This window comes from Excalfactoria chinensis, chromosome 3, assembly GCF_039878825.1.
Source record: "Excalfactoria chinensis isolate bCotChi1 chromosome 3, bCotChi1.hap2, whole genome shotgun sequence".
In the NCBI taxonomy this organism is placed as follows: Eukaryota; Metazoa; Chordata; class Aves; order Galliformes; family Phasianidae; genus Excalfactoria; species Excalfactoria chinensis.
Window position 1 is genome coordinate 52,723,474 of NC_092827.1, and position 12,319 is coordinate 52,735,792.

A 12,319-nucleotide genomic window follows, 5' to 3' on the forward strand; every position below is an offset into this window, starting at 1 on the left:
GCCAGGGGTTTGCTCATGTTACTGAAACGCTATGTAAAATAAAATCTACTCTGACAAAAATCAGTTGCAAATGAACTACAACACTGGTTTCTGATTAAAACTTGAATGATTAGATTGTGTCTGGGGTATGATTTTAAACAAAGGTATGCCTTTGTGTGTAGCTTGTGCCTAACTTAAGGTGTGTGATTGTAGAACTGCACATTTAATACATGTAAATGATTTTAAAAATAGATGTGATATTTATTACATACATACAGGATATGTATGGCCTTGAACACAGCAGTGTGTGCCATTTTTTCATTGTTATCTGTAAATAAAGATTAATCAGACTACCTCAAATTGAAGCAAGTATGTTCTTTAATTCTCATTTTCCCCTCTGTTCCTCAGAATGAATTCAGAATCAAAGTGGTTTTCAGATCCATGATGCGAACTAAATCAAAACCAGAACTAAGAAATAAAGGAAGACTTTCCCTTCTGTATACTGTTTGTTTACCAGTCTCTTTTATCAGCCCTTTTTTTCATAGCAGTTTCCAGAGAAAACCTGTATCAGTCAGAAACATGGAGAAATTTTCATATACAGTAAGGTAAAAGTTTAATCAGCGTTGCTTTATTGCCTATTTTTTTGAAAGAGATAGCATGGTAGAGGTATCTGCTTGTTTTCCTTTAACCATTTGTGTTGGTACAAATGTTTTTAATTACTCCTTCATTCATTGTAGGTAGACAGGTAGTTACAAAATGAGGCTCGTCCTGATTTAATTGGCCTTTGCTTATGCAAAATTCTACTTATGGGTAGTTATTTTGGCTTGGTAGTAAGTGGTGGCTAAATGTCTTACTCTACCAAATAATTTATTAATTAAAAAATGAGACTATTCCAGCAATTCAGATTGTCTTTGTGTTTTCAGTCTGCTTATGAATGAGTTTTTTTCGCATCTGATGTTTATGGATGGGCTGGTTTCAATAACAAAAAGCAAATAAGCACCTTTGGGGTAGTTTAATGTAAAGAATAATTTCAGGCAAATTCCTGCATATGGGTAACCAAACTGAAAGCTACCTGAATTGGAGAACATCTCCAAATTATGTGGAATAAATAATTAGGTTTTCCACCATATAATTAAAGTCTGCCCTGTAAATGCATACACGCATGGGATTAGAGTCACATTTCCATTTGAAAATTTACCTCTGGCATTTCCTGACTTTGGGGTACATAACCATACAGTCTGCAAGTTTTCTTAACTTGGTGTTTTTACTTTCTTGAATTCAATGTTCATTTACGTTTTTTTAAATTCAGTGTTTATTTGAGCTGGAGACAGATAACGATCAAACATCTGCCTGTGGATACACAGACCATGCCAACTGCTTGCAGGCTTCGCCAAGGAGGAACACCCAGTTTTGGGGTCTAGAAACGCAGGGCCTTACTCACGGCACTGTTTTTTCATGAATAGGCCAAATGTATTCCTTCCAGCAGAGGGCAGCGTGTCTTCCAGCAGTGTCTTGGTGTAATTTAAGAGAGAAAATCCAAATATTCTTTCAAAAAAACCTTGAAGTAGATGATAAACAAGAGAGCTCATTTGCATTGCCCTTCAGGTGAAACGTGATTTTACCTTGGCTTTATTCCATGAAGAACAGAGTAGACCTTTTGATTAACAGTGGTGTGCCACTATGAAAAGAAAAACTGCTTCAGCTCTTAGGAATTGTGAGATTTTGATACATAAATAATGTATTCTGAGAGCCTTATTTTAAAAAGCCTTATTTTTGTGTTGCTCAGTTTAAGGTGTGCCTTTTTGACAACTATTTTTTCTCTTAAAGAAAAAACTAGATTAGCACTTTATGGCAAACAAGATTTTGTCCACAGTAGTGTTTCTAATAACAAACCATGCAGACACATAAGGGATCCATCTCTCTCGATACTATACTCATTATGAGACAATGGTGCTCCATTTCAGATTCCTGACCTTTGCAAAGATGAAAATGCTGCCAGAATGCTGCTCTATGCTGCTCTATGACAGATTGGAAATCGTATGGCTTGAGAGTGCAATTGCATTGTTGTGATTTAGTAGCTCTTTTCCATAAGAAAGACTCAAAGCCTTTTTTGATAGCTATGAATTATCCTTTTTCCTTGCATTTTCCCATAGAATATCCACTCTGTGAGTTTGATGCTGAGCATCTGCAGTTTAGCAGCTTTGCTGGTATATGCCTAAAGTATGAGGCGAATGCCTTATGAACATGCTTCTTACTCATGCAGGATGAACTTCTTCTGTTCTCTTAGGGCTTCCTCTAGTAATATGGTAAACAAAACTGCTCTTTCTGAAAGCTACCTTCATTTAAAGAGAAAGAAAGCAGAATGTTCACATCAATGGACAGCCACGTTCAAGTAAAGAAGTACCACAATGAATGTTGATGGGAATGACCGAAGAGAAAATAAATACAATAACCATTTGTATACTAATTCTCTGTTCTCATCCACATTACAGGTGCTTGGTCTAGTGTTCAATTAACAGGCTTTTAAAAACTGGAATCTGCTTGTCTCAAACACTTTTTATTCACTAAATTCAATCCAAAGGGCTTGTGCAGTAAAATCTTCTGGGTAATACAATTGTTCTGAAAAGCTGAAGAAAAACAAATGTTTGGATAGTGATATTTTATAACTTCTTTTTATTTTTTCCTTTCCATTTGTGTGAAAGGCACATATGGCAATGTGTGACCAGAACCAGGAGAAAATTATGAAATTAATTGTAGTGAATGTAAAATCCTAGATGCACATAAATGAGGTTCCGAGTTAAACTCGTGAAATACTTTTCAGATTAGAGATATTACCGGTAAGCAAAGAATCCAATTTCCAATTCCAGCTATTTACTTCATATAAACATCCTGGCAGCAAATTAACCACAAAAATGTTGGACGAAATCATGTTCTTCATCTAAATCTACAATGAACATCTAGCCAAAAGAAGTATGTTGTTCTTTACCGGTACCTCTCAAAGTTTTCAGTGAGTTTTCCTTCTGATTTATTTTCTTGCCTCATATTTTCATAAACATGAGCCTTTGATACACACCAGCTTTTCCAGTAAGGTAGCTCTAGAGGAATAGATTGAGCCTCCTGTTAAGTAAATAAATCTTCTCTTAACTTCCAAAATCATAAGTAACACCAGGAATGTCAGGGCAACCTTGGGGATAAGCCAAGACTTAGCACAGCTGCTATGACCTTGCATGTCGGCAGCTCAGCCTCTATCAGTGTTTGATTGTGTACTACATGGAGTTTCTTGAGTTTTACATTAATTTCATTGTATTTCTTTTAGCTACATACTAATGAAATAAAAAGAATATAGAGAAGATATTCAGTCTCTGTATGAGGTTTCTTATAAGTTCTGGTCTCTGACATAGCTTTTTATGATGGGAGTTATATTAATTTACTATGAAAGGAAATAAATGTTGCTGCCATATTGTAAGCTTCTATGAGCTGAAGCCACTGTGCTTAGAATAAGAGTTTATCTTCTCTGACCTACCACAAAGGATGAAGAGCCAGGAAAAAAGCTTTCCTTATACATACAGCAATGAATAATGACAGTTTTTAGGAACTAATTCTCTTTTCTCTGTACTTCAATTAAATGCTTTTTAATGAATGTCTAATTTTAAACATGCAGTTAGTCAGGGTTAGAACAATAGACCTACCTGTGCTTTATTTCCTTTATGTGTCAAGTCTTTACCATTTTCAGCAGCAGTATAATCAGTTTCTACAGTGCAGTAGTTACTGGTTAAAAATGAACTTAGATCCTCAGTGAAAGACCAAATTCAACATTTCTTTCATAGGTCAGTAAGGCTTTCTGGATATTTTTTATTAGGTATGTGCTTATTTGTGTTTCTTCTATCTCAAAAACAGGGCCAGAAATATCAGTATATTTTCTGTAGTATACCTAATGGGTTCTATTATTCCAAGAAATAAAAATCTTTTTTTTTTCTTTAATTTCACAGCTCTTAAGATTTTTCTGATTCAAGACACTGAATTTTTTGGGACAAAGCTTTCAGTAATCTCAAAACCACAGCTAAGAAACATCTTTGAATTTTATTTTCGTTTATCTGGTTTCAGTCACATTTGATGATAAGTTTTTTTACCCGCTCCATCCTCTTTATGTTTATAACATAGATACTCTTGCTAGGAATACACATCCAGCTGTTAAGGACTGGAAATACTGACCAACCACGAAATGCTTCTGTGTCAAAAGCAATATGAATTCATGAGGACCTCCAGAACAGTTCAGTAAGCTATTCAGAGCATGTTTTGCTTTCCATATCAAAACTCTTATTCTTCTGGTGAAGGGGGCAAGTATTTCTTCAGTTACTCTAAGCAGCAAAGCCTACTTCACACACTACATTTCAGTCTAGAACTCTGGTGGTTGCGTATTTGCCAAAATTCACAATCTGTTTTAATTATAAATTTCTAAGTTCTAATGACACTTAAATAATTAACCTAAGAAAGACGTGAAGAGAGAGAAAGATTAATTCAATCTGATCAAAATGCCCACAACTTGATAGATTTTAGAGCAAGATTTAGAGAATAATTATTTATAGTTTGCTCTGTAAAGAAACGTCAGTCTCTGGAAATTCAGCCATACGATGTCTCTGCCGCTGTTTCCCAGGAGCACAATGATGCTATTTACCCAAGTATTTTCTCACAGTATGTATATAAGCTAAAGAATCTGTTTACGTTTTGAATTATATACATGTGGTTTAGATTTACTTTTGATTTTTCTGATTGTCATAGGTCTGATTAAAGGAAGGGAAAATGCTGCTTATGCTCTTTTTAATAAATTACACTTTCTACTGTTTCAGCTTAGATGGGAACTAAAGGAAATGTTATGTTCCATTACATTTTAATGATATGCAAATTCACCGAAGTTAAAATTCTAGGAGACTTCATTACAAAGCACACTTTTCCAGTACTTTCACCATCTTTTCCCAGGCTCTGCCTGAAGCTGGATTTGTGTAGAATTCATTCACCTATTTGTGTTTTAAGTTACAAAAGCGGAAAAAAACATTTTATTCATCGAGGAAAGGTTTCTCCTCAATCCTTTACTCCTTCAACACACGTTTTCAGGCAGTAACTTGAAACATTGGTGTGCCCTAACACAATATTTACTGAGAAATATCCGCTTTCATCAATGACAAAGGGAAAAGGCAGAAAACCTTGGAAGTTACTGAGTATGTATCAAATGCTATTCATATCTATGTGGGCAAGCAACCAAGAGTATGTGTGCTCCATGAATATTTGCACTAAAATGCACAAATGTTTGCCTAAAGGTATGTTTTAAAAGTGCATTACTATGAATGGAATAAATGTTCCTAGCATCTTGGCTTCCCAAAGCAGCACAAGGATTTCCCAGTCTCCGGTAAGAATTACGTCAGTGAAGCAAGTGCACTACTTTTCATAACAGATGGTTGTTTGGGCAGAATTAAAGCATGGGTGTCAGTCTATCAGAGCAGGAAAATAGAATCTTGTGTCAACTTTTTTCATATTTGTTAGATGGTACCTGGTCTTTCCAGGCAACTATTTACTCACTCAATTGGCTTATTTTTTGTCCAAGTACAGTTTGATTTTGACCCCAAGTTCTCCAGCAGAAAGGAGACACATCTGACAGAAGGGCAGCCCACAGAAAGACAAAACTGTCAAAGGAAGAAAGAAGAGAACACAATCCAACTGAGTGTTTCCTTGCAATGTGTCCTTTACCTGGGAAGACAAGAAGCTGCATTTCAGCTGTAGACAAAGCACAAGCCAGATGTGGAGTTCAGTGCCAGTGCATTGACTAACAGGACAGAACGAGTGCACAGGAGGTGTCAAACCCCAGAAGTGCACCAGCACAGAAGAGTTGATGAGGTTCTTCTCTTCCACTTGGGTGCTTCAAGCAGTGGAGCTAATGCAGCATAGGCGGAGCAGCTGAACATGGCTTCCTTAATGCCCTGTGGCCTAGCAGATTAATTGTGCAACCATTGTCCTCCCACTTTTCCTGCATATTAAATTGGGGCTAATGAGTCATTAGCTGCGGTCTGCTTGGAGGAATGGGTTGTTTGTTCAGCACTTTGAAATCATAAATCAATATATACTGCAAACGTGATGTACCGCCTACAGCTTCATTCAAAAGAGAGCAGCATTGGACAGGAAAAATGATACCTCTCCCTGTCTCGTAATGATGCCCTCTGCAGAACCTGGTGATGTGGGTGACTCCTGGGTGTCTGTTTGGAGAATCAGTGTGGTGGAAGGGGGCTTATTCACCATCTCCTGTGGGCAAAGTGAGCAAACCTAAATCAAGTAAGACGGAGATATAAATGGCGATCACCTGAATCATTTTGGCTTCCACAGAGATGACTGTTCATATAGTAAGTCAATGACACAAGTATTTCCTTTGGCACTCCAAGGTTCTCTCCAGGCATATCAGGCAGTATTTTCAGACAAGCATTAAAAATAATAACAATAACAATAATAATAATAATAATAAAGTCACATTATGTGTCTTCAAGGATTTCCTTAAATGTTGGCTTTAGAATTCAAGGAAATTTTTTTGGGGAAAAAAATCCATTTCTCTTTCTGACACAGCATTCCCTGAGGTAGGTTACAGCAGCTTTCAGGGCTCCCCGATGCAGCATTTTGAGAGATATAGAATTTCCAGGCTCTGTTCAGTGCCACACCACCCCCTGTGCTTCTCCTTCACTCCAGGGGTCTTTCCAGAGATGCTCTGAAAACAGGGAAGATTTACCACCTGTAGGACTGCAGCTGGTACTGAAAGGCTGACACAGAAAAAAAAGAAAAAGAAATAAGAAAGAAAATAAAAAAGAAAAGAAAGAAAAAAGCAAATCATGTTTTCTGTATTCACATTTTGCCCATTCTTTTCAACATCTGACAAGTCCTAACAAATGTCTGCATCGGTATTTCTGAGACAGAGGTACAAGAAGCTGCTCTTAGGTTTCAGTTTTCAGGATTAACTCTGCCTTTTTATTTTCTGCTCATGCTGTAAGCATAACCCTCCAGGCTAAGGGCTTAAAACAGAATTTACAGTGAATCCAGAGCATATACTCATTTGTGTGACTTTGGAATTGCAATTCTGAATACAAAAATTATCATTCCTTTTCCTATGGTTTGCAGTGACGTCTGATAGTAAACAGTGTGACCAAAACTGAAATTTACTTTATGCATTCTACCTCACCTTGCCCAAAATACATGGATGAGTGTTAAAATACCATAATTATGCACAAAGGAGAAAGAAAGAGGGAAAGAGTGGGATTTATTTATTTTTCTTTTTTTATTCTCCTTTTATTTTTTTCTTTTTTAATTTGTATCAGGCGATTTTCTTTCAAAAAATCCCTGCGAGCTCAGGAGACACAGTTTTATTAATAGCATGTTTCGGCTTTATCTTCTCCACCATGTGACTTGCACTAAGGAGACACCTTCGCAAGCAAAATGGAAGGGACAAGAAGAGGCTGGTTATGCAGGAACAGCTGCTTGTTTTCAGCAGCATCACTTGAGAGTTTTTCACATTCTCCTTCTCCGCCTCTCCCCAAATGTTCAGCCTGCTGTGTGCAAGCTGGGTGTTTACAGTTCAGGACTATGGAGGAGGAGGAAATATTTTGCCTATTGTTCAGTGACGTCAATGGCTTCGCTCCCAGTCACTTGAGGGACACTGGTGCTTAGCAAATGTCAGTACACTGCTGCTACTGCATGTGCCTTACAGCCGGCTTGCAGGAATTTAAGGTCTCTCCTCCAAGATAGATCCAGTTGGTGGATGAGGCGGGTGTGAAGGGCAAAGAGCGACCGCCATGGAAAGCTGCTCTGCTGCTTTTTGCATGGGAAAGCATTACATGCTACTTTTTTTTTTTTTTTTTTTTTTCATTATTGATATACCATATTTCTTAGCATTAAATGCTGCACTGAGCATAAAAACCATCTTTTATTCTGCACCAAAACCTTCTCTCTCAAACTGCCTTTGTCTGTATTAAATCAAGGTTCTAAAAATAACAGAGAAGACACTGAGAATTTTATAATTAATCAGGATAAATATTTAACTCAATTGCTGACTGTATTCAGTGCTTTTCTGATGTGCTGTTGTTATGTATTTTGTCACCAGATGTTGATAACTGAACTGCGAATGTATTTTGTTGAAGGTTTTTTCATGCTTAGACCTGATTTTATTTTAAGGCAGCATATGCAAGAAGGATCTATGCGTGCAGTCAATGTTCCTGAAGGGACTGCAATTGGAAAGCCACTCCTTGCCCACTTATTTTGCATTAAAACCTATTTGAAATTACATTTTGCAAACTTTGCCGCCTATGTTTGTAATTGAAAAGGGGGCATCTACAGCCTTCACACATATATGAGGGAAGCTGTGGTTTTAGAAAGTGCTGAGGAATTCCTGTTTGATGTCAGTGCCTTAGCTGTTCACATTAGGATTTTGTTGTTAAAATTGAAGTGGCTGGTTTCAAAATAACTGACCTGTTAGATATTTAAATGGATTTGTGGCGCTGGATGGAACCAAAAGTTCAGCTTAATTATTTTTATGTGAGATGCCAGGTTTTTTTCAAATTAATGAAATAAGCGCAGTGAAAACTTCAAGTGTTTTGGGACTGATTACAGCTGGCAGAGTTGTGTAGCTCTATCACAATACTTTCAGATAAAAGGAGAACGTAAATTAATGTTTCCTTTTTGTAGGGAAGAACAAAGCTGAATTCAGAGGCTTGTGCTGGGTTTATGGTGGGAAAATAAAGGGTCAGACGAAACTATATTAATATTCTAATTCTTGACCAAGCCACTGACCATCATCCATTGCCTACATGTATAGACTGACACAGAAAAGAAGCCATAAGCAGACTGGCTTTTTGCGTTGAAAAGAAAACTGTAGATGGTTTGAGCTGATATGCATTTAAATCTATATAATTTGAGATGCTCCCATGTATGAGCCATTCACTGATCACAATAGAAGAGGGCCTTTCCCCGTAATGCTGGATGACTGGAGAATGAAGACAAATTTGTTCATTAGTATGTATTAAAAAAAAAAATAATAATCAAAAGAAAGTTTCATAAAAGATAGTTGAAGTAAGGAACAACACCAGCAGTTTCCTGAAACTTGACTCATTTTCGCATGTGATTTACATTCCTCAAGTATATGATCACATAATTCCTGTTTTCTTTTCTCCTCCAAAGAATGAATGGCTACTTGCCTCAACCTCTGCAAGGGCAGTATTAGTATTGGAATGTAGAACATTAGGAGGCTAAGATGACAACTGTTTTCCTTGATCTCACCATACAGTCTAGCACACCATCCTACAGCAGTCTGCAGAAATTCAGGAAAAGTCTGTATTGTTTTGTGTATGCACACTGCAGCCAGACTTCTTGGAAAATTTAGCTAAGACCTCCAAAGGCTCTATCTCAAGCACACGTGAACTTCAGTGTGGTTTTTTTTTCGGATGTTTGCAACTTGTCAAGCTTTTTTTGCCTTTTTTGAGGTGTAAAAACACAGAGAATTCATTTATCATCTGAATTTCAAAGTGTGGAGGCCAAAACTGTTTTGAGCAAAAGTGCTGCAAGAATTTTCATATATGGGAAACAGACCTTTTTTTTTTACATAATATTTTAACTAGAAACTCAACTCAGCAATGGTACTCAGTGGGGGAAATTTCAGAACAAATAGTTAAAACTGGGGAGAACGTGTTAAATAAATTCTTAAAAAGCCATAATGCATATTATGTTACTAAATTATAGATTAAAAGCCCGAAGTAGAAGAACAGTTGATATTAGGTAAGGAAGAGGAATTTAGATGCCATTTATGGACTCCCTTCAGAATTATAAATCGGGATTAGAAGGTGTAGAAGAATTACTAGGTCATGTTCTGAAGCAATGATTGAGCACCTGGTGGGAAGGCAGGGCCTACCCAGGGGAGCTCAGGTGAATGCAATACACCTGAGTGATTGGAAGGGCCTGATTCACCCCTTCCCAGACCTCATTTAAGGGTTGGCAGCAGAAGATAAGGAATTTCGCTGACATCCTTGTAAGCCTGAGGCTTTCTAAAGGTAAGCAGTTTTGTTTGTTTATTTTTGTCTTTGGGTTTTTTTCCCCTCTTTGTTTGTGCCTTAATGGCTGCTGCATTTGGTCTTGTTCTCATTTGCTGCAGCAAAAGTCTTTGCCATGCTGCTGGTACTGCTGTGCTTTCCATCACATAATAGCATCATAGAAGGTTTGGTGGTTGTTGTTTTTTTCCTGCTTTTAGATTAGAGTAATAATTTCATAGTGTCAAGCTCAAAAATTAGTGGAGAACAAATATTTGGAGCTATTTTCTTTTCAATTGTTGGATGCTTAAATATTGCTCTCAACATCACTCCAAAAAATGTAAAAAAAAAAACCAAAAAAAACAAAAAAACAAAAAAACTCCTTGTTATTATTTGGGAGTTAAAGACAGAGTTAATTGTTTTTATATAGCTGTAGCTGTAATTTTCTGCTTACACAAAATCTTTATGCTCAAATAAGGGGAAAAGAATGGGAGAAGGGCGCAGACATTTCACCTTTATGCTAGAATCCTTGCAAAATATCAGGGTAACTATATTGTTTTCACAAACAGCATCTTCTCCCATAAGAGTTTTAACTCCAGGTGTATGTAGTAGATAGTATGAATTGTGTGTAGTTATTTTTACTATACATATGAATCCGTAAGAGCAAATCCGTTCTAGTAAACAGTAGATATATCTGCTTTATTTGTTTTCCTTACACAACTAGGATCACATTTTTGGCTATCTCAGCTCACACATGATTTGGTTTGGTTTCCTCTGCTTGTTGTGTTTTTAAGTAGCAGCAACTGCAGAATGTGGCCAAATGGGTTCCTGTCAGAAAGGGGGTATCAGGGTGCCTGTACCAGAATCCTTCTTCAGAGGAAAATAATCAGAAGATCAAATGCAACTTCTTTATGATTTACTGTACTGGGTGTGGTCAAGATGATAAGTACCTGGCCAGATTCCTAAGTGATCTGGGAAATTGTTTCAAATCAGTATGGAATGTTATTGCCTGAATACAGAGTAAGGGAAGCCCATTGTAGTAACAGCAGTGTAACTCCAACCGCTCTGTCTGTAATCTCTCAGAACGAGAGCGAGTGTTAAAGGCGGGTTTGTCAGCACCTATCAAGATGGTCTTGCCACTGCCTCTCTTTCAAGGTGGAAGCTACTGGGTTCAATGAATAGATTACTTCTTCCTGAAGAAGAATGTTGGCTGTATCTTCTGCAAGTCATTGCCGTTTTGTATGTGAATCATTTACCAGGTTTTTGAACCAAAAGCAAGAAGCCATGGTGTTCTTCTTTCTCTGTTAATTACTGAACACTTTGGCACTTAAGTTTTAATAATACTAACTCATACCAATTCATCCCTTTGCATACCAAATATTTGCTTTTACTACTTCTTTATATCACCCTGCCTCGTGGATAATTCTCTGTTCTCGACAAAAAGAGGAAATTAAGTTTTTCTCAACTCTAATTGTAACTGAATGAACACAGCCCTCCAGTAACAGTTTCCTGATTTTTATTTTTTCCCCAGAGTTTTCAGGATCTGCCCATCTTTTAATGAAAGAATGCAGTAGTAAAGACTGTGAAACACAGGACATGAGGTATAATACTTAGTGTCCCCAGAGGCCTTTATACAGATGCTCAAATACATAAATATCAAATTAATGTAAAACATACCATACTAAATAAAGATTAATTACAGCCACATACATTCTAGCAGTATTTTTTTGTCCTGTCACAGACCCAGACTACGTCTCATAAGACAAAAGCCTGAAGTATGCTTTGCATTTAGAAACCTTTTCATAAAACACATCTATTATAAGTAGGAAACAGTTGTAGGCTGAAACATTGTGCTCTTAATATTCTTTTTTCTTGCTAAAGTGTAAACATACATCTTTCTGCTTTTCACCTTCCCGTATTTACAAAATCAGGCTTATGTTTCTTTCACTTTTCTTAAAAAGCACTAAGTAACTGCTTGCCAGATCTCAAGTGTAACAAGAGAGACCTGTCATCACCCATAGGAAAACAATGAATAGTGTATAGCCAAGTGATTAAGTACTTCACTTAATAAACTAATTTTTCAAATAGGCAATATAGAAGGATATGATAAATCTGTTGTTATTCTAACACTACCCCCTGTATGCTCTGTGTACATGATTTTTGGAAGAAAAAATCTATTGCAAGTGTTTTGAAAGAAATAATTAATTCAAATCAACCAAAAAGAAAGCAAGCATTACATAATTTGTTCCTTTGGGGGAGAGGGTAGAGACAGAAATTCAGAGTGTTATTCACTT